This window comes from Gymnoscopelus braueri (assembly GCF_963280865.1).
Source record: "Gymnoscopelus braueri genome assembly, chromosome: 4".
NCBI lineage: Eukaryota > Metazoa > Chordata > Actinopteri > Myctophiformes > Myctophidae > Gymnoscopelus > Gymnoscopelus braueri.
In genome coordinates, this window is record NC_137605.1 from 53,836,287 (window position 1) to 53,853,282 (window position 16,996).

Sequence of the window (16,996 nt, forward strand, 5' to 3'; positions counted from 1 at the left end):
ATCATCACTCATTCATTATGATTAATCATTGTTTCTGCCAGGCTTCCTGCAGAAAAGCCCCATTCAGTTGTTGTTTTTGTTGTTGTTGTTCCCATCTCATCAAAGACACATTAGAAACAAGCAATCAGTTTTGGAACTGTATTTATCAGCATCAGTGGTGTAAAGTAACTAAGTACATGTACTCAAGTACTGTACTTAAGTACAATTTTGCGTTTTTTTTTTTACTTTACTGGAGTATATCCAATCGTCAGTACTTTTACTTCTACTGCACTACATCTCAGAGGCAAATATTGTACTTTTACTCCACTACAATTATTTGAAAACTTTAGTTACTAGTTACTTTGCAGATATAAATGATTACATTATAGAACATACATTAACCACTTTAGCCCTATTTTATACCTAGGATATTTGAAAATAGCAGATCTACAAGCTCACAACGCGTCGCATCGCGACGCGTTGTGAGCTTGCAGATTTGCTATTTTCAAACATTTTAGTACCTTTACTTTTGGTACTTTAAGTACATTTTGATACCAATACTTTTGTACTTTTACTCAAGAAATTTTTTAATTCCAGACTTTTACTTAAACAGAGTACTTATACATTGCAGTATTGATACTTTTACTTAAGTAAAGCATTTGAGTACTTTTTCCACCACTGATCAGCATGCACTGCAGTCAGAGTTGTGAGTGAGATGAGGAGTGGGACCTCCCGGTGCGGTGGAGCTCTTTAGGGGGGCGTGTAGCCTAGTTCAACATCTAAAGGCACCGTGGAGAGATCCGTGTCTGTACGGGATAACTATTCAATTAAAATAGACACAAAAAATAGCAGGGGGGAAAAAAATAACAAATCTGGTTAATGAACGGAAGGAAATCTGACAGGAGAAAACACTTTGAAAAGAACAAGAAGAAAATACAGACTTTTGAACACAGTTTTCAGAACCGGATCAAATGAAGATGGATGGATTTGTATTCACACAGATTCCTTGATGAAGCATTTCCTCTTTGAGGACTGATTGATCGTTGCCACATTTGACTGGTTTTCAGCAAATAATTAATTTTGACCCTTAATCTCTGTCACAATAGATTACTTTACACAGCATGAACAGGACGGGGAATAAAAAAAAAGCTGTACAATAATAACAACAAAAAAACAAACAAACAATGTGTAAATGCAATACTGTAATATAAATACCAATGCATTTACAGTCAGTATAAGAAAACTGTGATTGGAGATTATAACAAAGACAGAAGGAAAGCTGAGCGATGGAGAGACAGTCAGTAAGAGAGCTGAAAATGAGACGATGTGGGAGAGACAGACAGGGTTTTGTCCATATCAGTGAAGTTTCTAGATTTACTATAGTCTCCACAGGGCATTCATTTTAAATTCAGACAAATAATGAATTACCTGTTACCAGTGTCGTAGTGCTAATTTTGGAAGTGGGGGAGCGCACCTCTTGGACACGCGCGTGCGATTTTTTTGGCAGATCTTGAGCGGATTGGAGGGTTTATTTCGGTTTTAGGGTTAAGCTCTGATCGACCCATCCCCCCCCTCCCACGAAAGGCCCCCGTAACCACCCCCCCCGGCCCCACCCCCCTCACGCAACCACTCGGCCGCTCTGCGCCAGGCCGCGCTGCGCTAAAACGCACTGTCTGTGCCTGTGGTGGCCTACTGAAAGCTATAATAACGTAGTAATGACAAGGGTGCAATTATATTCAATGATATTTAATTGTTTTGTGGAAAACACATGGCTCATCATGCTTAATGCAAATGATTAAAAAAAAATCATTACAATTTAAAAAAAATCACACCCTGTGTGAAGTGGGCGGTGTCTTGCTAGCTAATCACAATACTGAATGGAGTCAACCAATCATGTACAAAAGATAAATACATTTATTGAAACACTCTTTATGATGGACAAAACCATAACTTGAGAAAAACAAACAGTGTAGGAGAGACAGACAGTAGGGAAGCTGGGAGACAGACAGTGTAGGAGAGACAGACAGTAGGGAAGCTGAGAAGGAGACAGTGTAGGAGAGACAGACAGTAGGAAAGCTGAGAGACAGACAGTGTAGGAGAGACAGACAGTAGGACAGCTGAGAGACAAACAGTGTAGGAGAGACAGACAGTAGGACAGCTGAGAGACAGACAGTGTAGGAGAGACAGACAGTAGGACAGCTGAGAGACAAACAGTGTAGGAGAGACAGACAGTAGGACAGCTGAGAGACAGACAGTAGGACAGCTGAGAGACAGACAGTGTAGGAGAGACAGACAGTAGGACAGCTTAGGGGAGACACCTCCAGACTGCTCTGTGTGAAAGGTATAAAGTGAAAACCAAGCTGCATACAGTATGTCGTCCTGTATGATGTAGTTCTACAGTATATGTAGCTCATAGTACTGTATATGTATTAAATTTGACCCTTGGGGATTATTTCTCACACAGTCCTGGTATCTCTGGACTAGATCATTATTGATGCCTCTGTAATGAGAGGAGAGGAGAGGAGAGGAGAGGAGGGGAGGGGAGGGGAGGGGAGAGGAGAGGAGAGGAGAGGAGAAGAGAAGAGAAGAGAAGAGAAGAGAAGAGAAGAGAAGAGAAGAGAGGAGAGGAGAGGAGAGGAGAGGAGAGGAGAGGAGAGGAGAGGAAAAGAGGGGAGGGGAGGGGAGAGGAGGGGAGAGGAAAAGAGAGGAGAGGAGAGGAGAGGAGAGGAGAGGAGAGGAGAGGAGAGGAGAGGAGAGGAGAGGAGAAATATCGTTGCTGTCAGGTAGTAACCTCGTATCTCCATATTTCAACTTTTCATATTTTTTTTCACACTTAAAGCCCTACCTAGTCATACACTACAGTGTCACACAGAAGTAGTGCGCTTGTACAGTAGATCTGCTCGATTTGTATAAGTGTGTCTGTGGCTTTTATAAACGTTGAATGATTAACAAGAGCTTGTGACCACATAATAACTATATTGCATAAATCGGGGCAAAGATTTTTTTTCCCCCCATTTCCTGAGAAGTCACCGTTTTGGACATACAAGGTTTCCACTCAACAGTGACGATTATGTGGACTCACTACACATCCTATACCAGACAGAGTACTCAGGGTTAACCCTAGCCTGGTTCCAGACCATAGACCCCGGCCACTCTCTGCCTCTTGGTCCACCCTGGGCAAGACCTGGGATGTTGGTTGTCTAGGAAGTTGACAACCGGAAGTGGTTGAATTTGGCGGAAGTACCGCCCAAGGAAATGACGTTGATGCTTTACAAATCTGTTAACATTCTCCGTGAATGAAACGAGTGTTGTGATTGGTCAAAAATATCGTTTCCGGGGGAAACGGAAATCCTGTCCACTCAGGACTTCCTAGACACTCGCTGCTTTAGGTCGTGACCAGGCTCTTCTTTTCGCAGATGAGTGAGACTGGGACCGAGGTTACTCTTGGTCTGGTGTTGTAAATGTGAACCTATAGGATTTATTCGGTACAAAATGTATTGTCCAATGAGAGTCGGAAGTGGGGGTGGGGATCCCTTAGGATTGGTTCAGGGACATTCTAATCCCCTCCCCCTTGTAATCGCCTACACTGTAGCCAATGTCAGACTGAGGCTTCACGCAGCTTCCGTCTGACAATCGGCCTAGGTTAACCCATTAAGACCCGAGGCCCATTCTACAAATGTCTTCTAAATCCTAACAGTTTCTGTATGTTTCTATATCAGTGGTGCTCAAACTTTTTCATGGCAAGGACTCCCCAACATTATATCATTTGGCCGCCGACCCCCCCATCTCAAAATATGTTGTTCCAGGGACCCCCCAGAATTAAATATTTGAGTAAAAAAAATTTGCTTGGAAAAATATATATATATTCAAAGATTTGATTTGATTCAAAGACTTTTCAAAAATAGCAGATCTATGAGCTTGTAGATCTGCTTTTTTTGAATAGCCAAAGTACAAAATAATGTAACGTGGTTACACAGATGCGTTCCCGGATTGAAGGGGTTAAAGGGCCATTTCACCCCTGGACGTCTTTTAATGAAGTTTAGGAGTCAAGAAACAAGATCCTGGGTTTTTTTTGTGAATAATCTGTGTTTTTAGATATCTAGTAATCTTCGCAAACGTCGTGACGTTATTTACGTCATGAGAGATATGTCTCATTCCTTTCCGCACTACATGTCTCGGCGCGTCTCAGTCAGACCAGCTCCACAGACAGACCCAATGGTGTGCCCGTAACACTTTGTTCAACCTTCTTTCCCCACTCGGCCACTCCCATTAGCTATGGCCAGCGGGCAACCCCCCTTGCAGAGTGAGGCATTACTTTACCTGAGTTATCTTCTGATAGTTGTACTTGAATGTTGACATGAAATAATAATCCTGTGTAGTGTTTCATAAGCGCAAGCTTGAAAAAAAAAATACAGCGTGGAGTGGCAGCGCTGGTAAACAAACACCGTCACGAAAGGCTAGGATCATAATACCAAGGATGTGACAGTGATGTCAATACTATGCGACACGGAAGTGAAACTGCATAAAGATACTAAGGATTTGCAGGGATATGACATCACTAACGAATCCTTGGACATATATGTAACTAGTTGAACGTGTGCGAGGACAGCCAGTGTTGCCAGATATTGTGAGAGAAATAAGCAGCCAGGTCTATGAAAACAAGCCCAAAAGAAAAATAACTATGCCAAGAGCACTTTACCTAGACATGGGATATTATATATTTGAAAATTGCTGATCTACAAGCTCACAACGCTTCGCAACCCATTGTGAGCTTGTAGATCTGCTATTTACAAACAAATCTTGAGGGGGAAAAGTCCAAAATGTGGATTTTTCTTTTTTTTTTGCAAAATATTTTTATTTGCTTTTCAAAATGTGGAATATTTTTGACACATATTTGTTAGGGGCTCCCTGCCACAAATTATAATTTCAGATGGGGGTCTGTGGAAAAATACATGAACATGTTTGAGAACCACTGGTTTAAACAGCAATCAAAACATTTGGAAACAAGCCCAAATATCAACTACATTTTAGAAAGAAGCCGCTTATAATAAGCAGACATGGCAACACTGGCATGCTGTTTGGATGTTATTGTTGGAGATCACACCCACATGCGACCTCCCCTGCCACAAGGAGGTGCAGTGCACCAAAGCATTATGGTCATTGTAGTAATGCAGCAGTCCAGTCAAACCCTAGTCAAACACACAGATTTCATAATTTTTCTGGCCATAGGTTGCAAATTTTAAATTGCGCTACTGTTATCTACTACAAATACTATTACCATTGAGTGATTGCAGTTTCTTCCAGGGGTGAAATGCTCCTTTAATGTCCAGGGGTGGGAAACTTTTTCGAGCACAACATCACTTTAGCCATTGTCCAATGCTGGCGAGCGGCGAGATCACCTAATGCCAGACAGCAGAAAGCCAAATATATGGTTTCTGATGTACAGTATACTGTACAATACATGATACAGTAATATAGTATGATTAATCAACAGTTGGTCTCTCCTACACTGTCTCCCTCTCAGCCTTCCTACTGTCTGTCCCTCCTACACTGTCTCCCTCTCAGCCTTCCTACTGTCTGTCTCTCCTACACTGTCTCCCTCTCAGCCTTCCTACTGTCCGTCTCTCCTACACTGTCTCCCTCTCAGCCTTCCTACTGTCTGTCTCTCCTACACTGTCTCCCTCTCAGCTTTCCTACTGTCCGTCTCTCCTACACTGTCTCCCTCTCAGCCTTCCTACTGTCTGTCTCTCCTACACTGTCTCCCTCTCAGCTTTCATTTCTGTCTCTCCTACACTGTCTCCCTCTCACTTTTCCTACTGCCCGTCTCTCCTACACTGTCTCCCTCTCAGCTTTACTGTCTGTCTCTCCTACACTGTCTCCCTCCCAGCTTTCCTATTGTCTGTGTCCCCGACACTGTCTGTCTCTGAACTGTCCTACTGTCTATGTCTCCTCTGTCTCTCAAGCTTTCCTACTCTCTGTCTCTCTCACACTGTCTCCCTCCCAGCTTTTCAGTAAACAGTCCTAACAATACCAAACAATGTGTATCTCTCTATATAGGATGAAAGAGCAGTTTAAACGTGTAAGCCCTATTTTATTGGATATTAGAAAGTATAACCCCATCCCTGACACAATATCTGCATCACTTTGCTGGGTCCTTGACATGAAAATGTCTGAGGACCACTGCTGTAGCGAGACTCAGTCAGTTTGGTTGAAGACTTGTTGTTCTTATCACCCTGCTGTGATCGACAGCAGTTTTCAGTGTCATAGGTCATGGGTACGCGTTATTAAAGACCGGGAAAAGCATCTGTCATTTTAGATTTGAACCACTTGAACCATTATTTTATACATTGGCTATTTTTGAAAAATCATGAAAAGTTGGGTCCACGGCCCAATACTTATAATTTTGGGGGTCCTTGACATGAAAAAGTTTGAGCACCAGCGCACCACTGATATAGCAACACACTGTACAGTATACTATAGAAACACATAGAAACAATACTTCTCAGTGTCATTACTCAGACAAAAGGACCAAAGAAGGCAGGACAAATACAAAATATGTATTCAACGTACAGTAAATGATTCATTTGTTTCCTAATGTAACAACTAGGGCTGGGCAATTAACTGAAAATATATCTAAACCCATATTTAGAACCAATAACCGACTTAATCTAGCTCATGTAGGTTTAATTCCATCAATCGAGAAGCAGTTTTTATAAAATGTTTTAAATTCAGTTTAAACACCATCAAAATGATTTTTTATTTATTTATTATATATATATCAATGAATCGACACAAAAATATTCTAATATATCTTTTCATAATTGGGTTAACCACTTAACCCTGTATCATACTTCATTGTACAATAGTGGTGTACAAAAATATAACGAAAATAGCCGATCTACAAGCTCACAATGCGTTCTGCAGATCTGCAGAACGCAGAAATCAGATTTCTTTTAACCACTTAAACCCCTTTAACTCCCTTTACCACTTTGTTTGCCAAAAACAGCCGATCTACAAGCTCACAATGCGTCGCTTTATTGTGAGCTTGTAGATCTGCTATTTTTGGCTAATGTTCCCCCCCAGAGTATGGATTGCTGGGGTCCAAGTGGTGAAATAATCGTTCATTAATCGCAATCGAGGCAATAGTTTGGTATAATCGTTGATATTGATTGGAAGCCATATCGCACGGCCCTAGTAACAACATTCTGTCACGTAACTCTTTTTTTTCTTTTGTTGCTTTTTACCCATTCTTCTCACCAATGTAGTTGTTATGCCAAGTGATTCCTCCCCACACACACAGCAGTGTTGTCACTGCTGTCGTTTCCGCCCAACACACCCTGCTGACAGGTGCCGCCCCAGCCTGTAGGAGTACGTGCGGTGACTATTATCGTGTGTGTGTGTGTATGTGTGTGTGTGTGTGTGTGTGTGTGTGTGTGTGTGTGTGTGTGTGTGTGTGTGTGTGTATGTGTGTGTGTGTGTGTGTGTGTGTGTGTGTGTGTGTGTGTGTATGTGTGTGTGTGTGTGTGTGTGTGTGTGTGTGTGTGTGTGTATGTGTATGTGTATGTGTATGTGTATGTGTATGTGTATGTGTATGTGTATGTGTATGTGTGTGTGTGTGTGTGTATGTGTGTGTGTGTGTGCGTGTGCGTGCAGTCAAGTGCTGCTGGAGTACCCTCGCGTAGCCAGACTATATATACTGTGTGGATATGAGTCTGGTGCTTCCATGAGGACGTTTTTTTTACCTAAGGGGCGGGATCAAAACAATGGCCCTCGACGCAATTGGTTAGACCTACAACCAACTACCAATTACAGTCTCCCATATTCGAATACTGGGCCCTGATTGGTCACCCACGTCTTCTGGAGCAGGAAATGGATTCTCTATGGAGCGGTGCCAGACCCAAATCGCAGAGTGCAATTTTTTTTTTGCACTCGCAGATTCGTCTGGTCCCAGGCTACTGCTGGAGAGGCGAGGACAGGTCAACCCAGATTAGCTGTCCCCCCTGAGATGTGTCACTCCCCTGCTGTCCCTTTTATTCTGACAGTTAATTAAAAAACACACCGACCTCTGAACCGCTGGACACTTTCAAACTTCCATCCCATTTCCTGTTTAAAGAAAAGCACTGATTCATACTGACTGAACCAGATTTATACTGGTTTTCTATCCTAACAGGACCCCAAGTATACTGCTGGCTTTCTATCTTACATAGACGACTCACATAGAGAGAGAGAGAGAGAGAGAGAGAGAGAGAGAGAGGCAGGCAGGCAGGCAGGCAGGCAGGCAGGCAGGCAGGCAGGCAGGCAGGCAGGCAGGCAGGCAGGCAGGCAGGCAGGCAGGCAGGCAGGCAGGCAGGCAGGCAGGCAGGCAGGCAGGCAGGCAGGCAGGCAGGCAGGCAGGCAGGCAGGCAGGCAGGCAGGCAGGCAGGCAGGCAGGCAGGCAGGCAGGCAGGCAGGCAGGCAGGCAGGCAGGCAGGCAGGCAGGCAGGCAGGCAGGCAGGCAGGCAGGCAGGCAGGCAGGCAGGCAGGCAGGCAGGCAGGCAGGCAGGCAGGCAGGCAGGCAGGCAGGCAGGCAGGCAGGCAGGCAGGCAGGCAGGCAGGCAGGCAGGCAGGCAGGCAGGCAGGCAGGCAGGCAGGCAGGCAGGCAGGCAGGCAGGCAGGCAGGCAGGCAGGCAGGCAGGCAGGCAGGCAGGCAGGCAGGCAGGCAGGCAGGCAGGCAGGCAGGCAGGCAGGCAGGCAGGCAGGCAGGCAGGCAGGCAGGCAGGCAGGCAGGCAGGCAGGCAGGCAGGCAGGCAGGCAGGCAGGCAGGCAGGCAGGCAGGCAGGCAGGCAGGCAGGCAGGCAGGCAGGCAGGCAGGCAGGCAGGCAGGCAGGCAGGCAGGCAGGCAGGCAGGCAGGCAGGCAGGCAGGCAGGCAGGCAGGCAGGCAGGCAGGCAGGCAGGCAGGCAGGCAGGCAGGCAGGCAGGCAGGCAGGCAGGCAGGCAGGCAGGCAGGCAGGCAGGCAGGCAGGCAGGCAGGCAGGCAGGCAGGCAGGCAGGCAGGCAGGCAGGCAGGCAGGCAGGCAGGCAGGCAGGCAGGCAGGCAGGCAGGCAGGCAGGCAGGCAGGCAGGCAGGCAGGCAGGCAGGCAGGCAGGCAGGCAGGCAGGCAGGCAGGCAGGCAGGCAGGCAGGCAGGCAGGCAGGCAGGCAGGCAGGCAGGCAGGCAGGCAGGCAGGCAGGCAGGCAGGCAGGCAGGCAGGCAGGCAGGCAGGCAGGCAGGCAGGCAGGCAGGCAGGCAGGCAGGCAGGCAGGCAGGCAGGCAGGCAGGCAGGCAGGCAGGCAGGCAGGCAGGCAGGCAGGCAGGCAGGCAGGCAGGCAGGCAGGCAGGCAGGCAGGCAGGCAGGCAGGCAGGCAGGCAGGCAGGCAGGCAGGCAGGCAGGCAGGCAGGCAGGCAGGCAGGCAGGCAGGCAGGCAGTACTTACAGGCAGACCATTAAGTACTTACCGAACATCAGCAGTCAGCGTTTTAATGGCCACTGGATTCAGTTTAAACACCATCTCTCTCATTATAACACAACAAAAACAAATAAACAAACAAAGAAAACCCAGACAGAACAAACAAGACTTGAGATTAAAGTGAGAAGTTGATCCTTTCCTGTCAAAATCTACTGATCTGATTGTTGTTCTGTTCTCATTACCACCGGTTGCATTCAAAAGTGAAATTGTTCGTTAAAAATGTTAATCAGAAACAGCTGACAATCCGATACTTACGAATACTGGTACGTACCGTAGTGTGCAAGTATTGTCTGAACATAAAATCATGCACATTTCCGCAACAAATATTTACAAGTTTCCGCTTCTTTGCTGCCCTGTCAGTTTATTCGACTTCGCCGGGAGACTGTAAAGTTTTGAATGTGTCAGCTACTTGTGAAGGTTTTCTTTTGTCATCTGTCATTGTGGAGGCTCATAATGAAGACGTTTCACTGCTGTTGTTTTGAATTAGTTTGACACCTCAGGCTTCTTTTCTTTCCGGCTGGGAGTTACAGCATCCCTTCTGACGAACGTGGAATGAGTGGCACAGCCTCAGCGAGCTGTACCTCAAGGTCTGGGTTAGGCTGGGTTTGAAAAATCTTTTTTTTTAACACTTAAAGACGGGGTGCCGTGATTTTCAGTGATTCCCCCCCCCCCCCCCTAAAACATAATCATCAGGTATTATGGTTATACTAGGAGGAAGATTCTTTTCAAAAAAGTGTACAGAAATTGTTGAAATTATGTTTTTACTAGACCATACCCGGTGAAGGGCGCAGGCGAAAGTAGTTGCAAACTTGGGGTTATTGCACGTCCTGTTGCGTCCAGTGTGACTGCGCAGTGTTATGTCCCATTGTTTGACACATAAACGCTATTAATAAGCGGAGATTTGTTGAAATTGAAAAAAGGGCTTCGCAGTTCTGTTCAGATGGTAATGGTCAATGGCTGTGTGCAAAATCAGATCAAGTGCTCCAGCCAGTGAGGAGAAACGGGCACGCACCAAGGCCACAGAGGTTACTAGAATTATAGGAGGATGACACGCCTCCAGTTCATTAAGTATACCTGGTTCTCACCTTAGCACCTCCTCCACCACCTTAGCACCACCCACCTGTCCTAGTCCCTCCTCCTCCTCATGCCCACACCTGTTGTGTTATGATAATGAGGGGGAGGGTATATTTTTGTTACTAAAGGGCTGTTTTTCTATTGGCACGTTTGACCCTCAAGGTTTCAGCCTCCAGGTAGAAACTCAAAATAGTCAGAGAAGACATAAAACACCATAAAAACACCACCAGGGGGCTTAATGAAGTTCTATCAACCTCATAGACACATGAAAAACAGAAAAAGTGCAAAACCATGGCACCACCTCTTTAAGCCCTATAGGCCTATACTTCTTTGTAAGACAAATAGCAAAGATAGCAGATCTATCACAACGGGTTGCATCGTAGACATGTGAACTTTAGAGGCAGGGGAAAAGCGGAAGCAGGAGCAGGGATAAAGCATATCCCCACCGGCCATAAAATTAATAACCAGAGGGGGATATCAAAAGCAGAGGCATGGACCCTCCAGTAAACCCAACCCTGGGCTTATAGGCTTCATTTGGTTTGCTATATTTGCTCAACCTCTATGATCATATTTTGATTAGTTCCCCTATTTGTTGGGCAACGCCTCTCACCTGCCTATCAATTAGCTACACCCTCACAGATACCAAAACAAAACAGGTGGCTAAGCTTAATATTTATCCGCAAGACTGTGTTGTGTGTTTGTGTGAAAACAAATTCTTTGCTTTTTTTCCTGTGTTTTTGTCTCTGGGGGCACCACCTCCTTTTTTGTGTAAGACAGGAACTCGGTTTGGCTCCTCCCCTTTCTTAGTCCACTTCCTCCCGAGTGTTTCTGTGTTTATTCCCACCAACAACAACATGTTTATGTCATGTTCATGACAGTGGTGCTGAATCTTTCTTGAGAGATGATTAGTCAATTCCCAAACATGAATTAAAAACGAATTCGAACATTCCATTGAATAATTTCATGAATAAATAAAGACAAATCAAAGACATTCCATAAATTAGGAGCAAACAAGTTTGAAGAAGTAGAGAAAATAGCAGATCCACAAGCTCACGCGTTGTGAGCTTGTAGATCTGCTATTTTCACTACTTTGGGTCCCAGGGAGATCCCTAAAAAGTTTGAGAACCACTGTTCTATCTACATGATGAAAGCAAGAGGGAATCCCCTCTTGCAAGTAAACCCTTAATGACTGATAGTTAATGAACGACATGTGACAATGTGGCTTAGTGAGGTGAAACACAGATGATGAGGATTTGTTAGATTAAATGGTGTTATCCAACCAGCATCAGACCCTGAGGGCACAGCCCACACATTATCTACATAATAATATACAGACAGACCAGATCAAAGCACATTATTCCAGTTTCTGGTTGAAGCACAGAGTTGCGTTAGACAGGGCTGTAAGGAGCACCAAGGCCTCTAGGGTGTGTGCTAGTGGGCCTTTAGGCTCTTATAAAGCTGCAATCCGGAACTTATTTTAATGAGTAAAACCTAACTAATCCATCTGCAGTGGCTGGAGACCTCTAGTGCCACGTCTTTGTTTTCAACCGCTTAAGCCCTATATCCACCTGTTTCCGCGGGTAGTTTCCTGATGTGTGGGAAACTTCCTGCGGGGGGACCGGAAGTAGAAAGTAGCGGCTCAGTGTGTTTACATTTGCCAGCAGAACGTAGCTGTACTGCGAACGGGCCTTTTGCATGTAGTTGAAGCGCAAGGGGGCGGGGGGCGGGGGGGGGAGAGAGTCAGCGCACTGAAGTCAAGGCACAGACTACTGTGGTGTTGACGGACAACGGTCGGATGCACGCTTATGAGAAACAACACAAATAAAACCTGGCAAAACAGTTGCGTGCATTAGCGCAAGATGAGGATAAATGAAACATCCAGTCTAAATGTCCAGCAACTACTACCAATACTTTTGTATTTGAGACCTTACATTTCTCTAAATATTATAAACTCTTAGGACAGCCTAATACAAATATAATTTATGAAAAGGCTACTATAGGCTACAGTGAAGTCGGACTGAATGACTGAAACTTTTTTTCTTTTTTAACTCTCTTGGTGATTATCTGGCACAGTAGTTGTGGATTAGCAAACTGGACATTAATGACTGGACATTTAGACTGAATGTTTCCTTTACCCTCATCTTGCACTAATGCACGCAACTGTTTTGCCATGTTTTATTTGTGTTGTTTCTCATAATAAGCGTGCATCCGTTGTCTGTCAACAACACAGTAGTCTGTAGTGTGCCTTGACTTTAGTGCGCTGACTCTCTCCCCATGCACCGCCCCCCCGCCCCCTTGCGCTTCAACTACATGCAAAAGGCCCGTTCGCCAGCTGCGAACGAGCTACGTTCTGCAGGCAAATGTAAACACACTGAGCCGCTATTTCCTACTTCCGGTCCCCCCGCAGGATGTTTCCCACACAGGACTTTTGCTCCAGTAAATTCCCGCGGAAACAGGTGGATAAATGATTTTGTTGTATGCCGAATAGCGAAAATAGCCAACCTACCAGCTCACAATGTGTCATGATGCAATGCATTGTGTGCTTGTAGACTGGCTATTTTTTCTATTTCAGAAAATCTTGACATTTTTTAAATAGATATATTTGGGAAATTTCTGAAATGAATGTTTTTTGCTTATGACATGCCCAAAATAGGCACACCAGGTTGAAAGTGGTTGATGGCACTGTAGCTTTTTATTTGCGGCACCAATTCCATTTCTGTCACTGATAATAGTTTTAAATTGCCAATCCCTCTCTAGCAACAGGCTCTAAGGATATCAGTGTTGGTTCAAACCACTTTGCTCTGGTTGGATGTCAAATATTCAGACTGGTATTCCTATGCTGACATAATTCTTGCTATGCTTCCATTATCTTCTCCCTTTCTCTATGTGTGTGTGTGTGTGTGTGTGTGTGTGTGTGTGTGTGTGTGTGTGTGTGTGTGTGTGTGTGTGTGTGTGTGTGTGTGTGTGTGTGTGTGTGTGTGTGTGTGTGTGTGTGTGTGTGTGTGTGTGTGTGTGTGTGTGTGTGTGTGTGTTTGTGTGCACCACGCGCGTGTGAGTGAGAGCGAGAGAGGGAGAGGGAGAGAGGGAGAGGGAGAGAGGAAGAGCGATAGTGACAGAGAGAGTGAGAGGATGATAGAGAGACAGAGATAGAGAGGGGTAGAGAAAAGGGCAGACAGACAGACAGACAGACAGACAGACAGACAGACAGACAGACAGACAGACAGACAGACTGACAGACTTATGCAGCACAGTCCAAAGTAACTAGGAGTCTGCAATCTTTGGAATCACTTTCTAGTGTTTGAATGTAAGATTTAAGTTTAGTTCAAAGCAGAGCACGTCCTCTCTTCTTTGCCAGAATAACATATGTTTTGGGGGAAAACCTTCATTAATGTTATATGTTTTGGGGGAAAACCTTCATTAATGTTTGTAGTTGTACACAAATAGGTCAAGTATATTTATGCAAAAATGACTAAATGGCTTTCAGCATTGGAGTTCTTCTTGAGGCAGGTTGCATTACAATACAACAGCATAATACTGAAGAGGAAGCAGCATTTAATGCCATGTTCAGCCCTCTGCCCGAAAGAAAGAATAACAGACCAAATGTTACGTTTGAATATCTTAAAGAAATCAATTGTCCTCTGGAGATTCTTCAACAACTGTACATTCTGCTGGATGATGGCAACAGTTGCCGCCTCTGAAAGATGCTGATGATGATATATGAAACCATGGTTATGGAAAGCCACGAAAGTTCCTGTTATCCCATTAAGACCGGGAACGCATACTGTGTCATTTTTAAGATTTCTTTGGGCTATTCAAAAATAGCAGACATACAAGCTCATAGCATGGCATCGAGTGCCGCGCTATTTTTTTTGCAAATCTTTGAATATATATACATATTTTTTAAAGCGAACATTTTTAACTAAAATCTTTGCTTCTGGGGCGTCCCTGGAACAACATATTTTGAGATGGGGGTCCGCGGCCAAATACATATTTCATTTTGGGGGTCCTTGACATCAAAACCTTTGAGAACCACTGATTATATGAGCAACATATGTTTTTTCAAAAAACTGTTAGGATTTAGAAGACATTTGTAGAATCCCCCCAGAAGCAAAGATTTTAGTTACAAATGTTCGCTTTATATAAAATATATATTCAAAGATGCACACATTTTCCCGATTTTTCAAAAATAGCAGATGTACAAGCTCATAGCGCTATGAGCTTGTACATCTGCTATTTTTGAATAGCCAAAGAAATCTTATCAAATTACACAGATGCGTTCCCGGTCTTAATGGGTTATAACCGCCCGAGAGAGGGAAGTTCGTCGTCCCGAAGCTTTGCCGACTGTATTGTGATACCCTACACACCTTTATGAAGGGTGCTTAAAATAGTGTTACACACTCCCTGAAGGAGCGCGGTGGGTGGGGAGGGTCCGTTTTGGAGAAAGGCTCGGTTTCACTTCCCTCAGTGCTCTCTGACCGGACCGGTGTCATTGTCTGTGTCATTTGTTCAGTACTCCTTACAGTGAGAGGCAGCGGTATGCCAAACGGGCGTCTATAGCCTGGAAGACAAGTGTTTCTTCACCTCAGTCAGTGTGCAAGCCTGCTATCTTTAGACAACTAACGTTATAATGGACTTAAGGAAGTTTTTCAAAAGGAGGCAACAACCTCAGCCGCCGCCCACAGATAGTGGTCATCTGGAGAGTGACTCCAGCCGGCCGCACACCAAATCCGAGTGAGTTTATATTCAATTACGATTAACCAAAGCACTTGAACCCCAGCATCCCTATTCTGGGGGGGGGGGGGGCACATTAGCCCAAAAAATAGCAGATCTACAAGTGAGTTTGTAGCTCGGCTAGAGATTTGGTGTATAGATGAAAAAGAAGTATACAGTTAGTAACTCAAGTCCGTTTCACTGAGACTAGAGTGAGACGTCTGAGGACATTTCAGTAGAGGCAGTGTCACTGACTGGAATGTCCTTTCTAATGAAATCATGTTTGCTGTAGTAGTCATACAGTGCAGTAAAATCTAATTAAATTTAAGTTGTAGCGTTCCAGGCAGAGCTGCCAGGGACCACCCAAAACCAGCCCCCAAATGAGGTGGGCTTAGCCCACTTTGTCAGCTCCTACGTCTGCTGCGTACACTATTCAGACGTGTTTTTCTATAACCAAAGTCTGACGGCTTTGTGTTCTGCTATGATGTGTTTTCCTAATCTCCTCCTCATCCCTTTGTCTGTGTGTGAGAGAGAGAGAGAGAGAGAGAGAGAGAGAGAGAGAGAGAGAGAGAGAGAGAGAGAGAGAGAGAGAGAGAGAGAGAGAGAGAGAGAGAGAGAGAGAGAGAGAGAGAGAGAGAGAGAGAGAGAGAGAGAGAGAGAGAGAGAGAGAGAGAGAGAGAGAGAGAGAGAGAGAGAGAGAGAGAGAGAGAGAGAGAGAGAGAGAGAGAGAGAGAGAGAGAGAGAGAGAGAGATGATGTGCTTTAATTTAATACTTTACACAGCATGGTCCAAACTGCCCAAGGAGACAGAAGAAGTCTACACTACTGGAGTTCTCTGGAGTTTAAATGTTAGATGGCCAGTATCAAAGCAGAACATCTCCTCTCCTCTTTGCCAAAATGAATGCGCAAAATATTACATTTTCCTTTTTATCAAGAAGCACCAACCAAAGCTTATTGTTGCTGCTATTTGTGCGTATAGCAAATGGCACTTGTAATGGAAACGTGAACACAAGAGAACGGGATAGAACATGGAAAATTACAATATATATCACATCAGAACCAAGTCTGATGCCATGTATTGTAATTTTTATACCTAGGCTATTTGAAAATAGCATATCTACAAGCTCACAACGTGTCGCATCGTGACGCGTTGTGAGCTTGTAGATCTGCTATTTTCAAACATGTTGGTACTTTTACTTTTGGTACTTTAAGTACATTTTGATACCAATACTTTTGTACTTTTACTCAAGTAAATTTTGAATTCCGGACTTTTACTTGTAACAGAGTACTTCTACATTGCAGTATTGATACTTTTACTTAAATATTTGAGTACTTTTTCCACCACTGTGTATTTGATGAAGCACAAAAACTAAGCAATTAACCACATGAACCCTTCCGCCCCAACATTCAGCAAGAAATAGCCGATCTACAAGCTCACAACGCGCCACGTTGCCACGTTTTGTGAGCTTCTAGACTGACAATTTTTTGATGAAGAGATTTTGTGTAGAGGGAAATACCAGCAAACCTATTATAGAGCCCTGGGGAACCCTTGTCAACTAAGTATATAGGGTTTTTAATTAAACCTCCAAAGTAACATATTGCTGTTGATGAGATAAACACCTTAACAGCCTTATTTAAAAAAAATCTCCCAGAAGAAAACAAACGGAGGCAAGGCGCATCTCTATCGGATGGTTTCCCTGACATCCAAGTTGAAAGCTGAAACCTCAGTCTTCCTCTCTCCTCCTCGG

The 16,996-nt window shown here is 44.7% G+C and overlaps 1 protein-coding gene across 1 annotated transcript in view; it reads left to right on the top strand.

Moving 5' to 3' along the window:
* The window catches only part of cpne4a (copine IVa), a gene marked incomplete at its 3' end in the record, with an annotated part of 212,380 nt that overhangs the window by 8,680 nt on the left and 186,704 nt on the right, over positions 1 to 16,996 (top strand). The gene's annotated exons all lie outside the window — the stretch shown is intronic.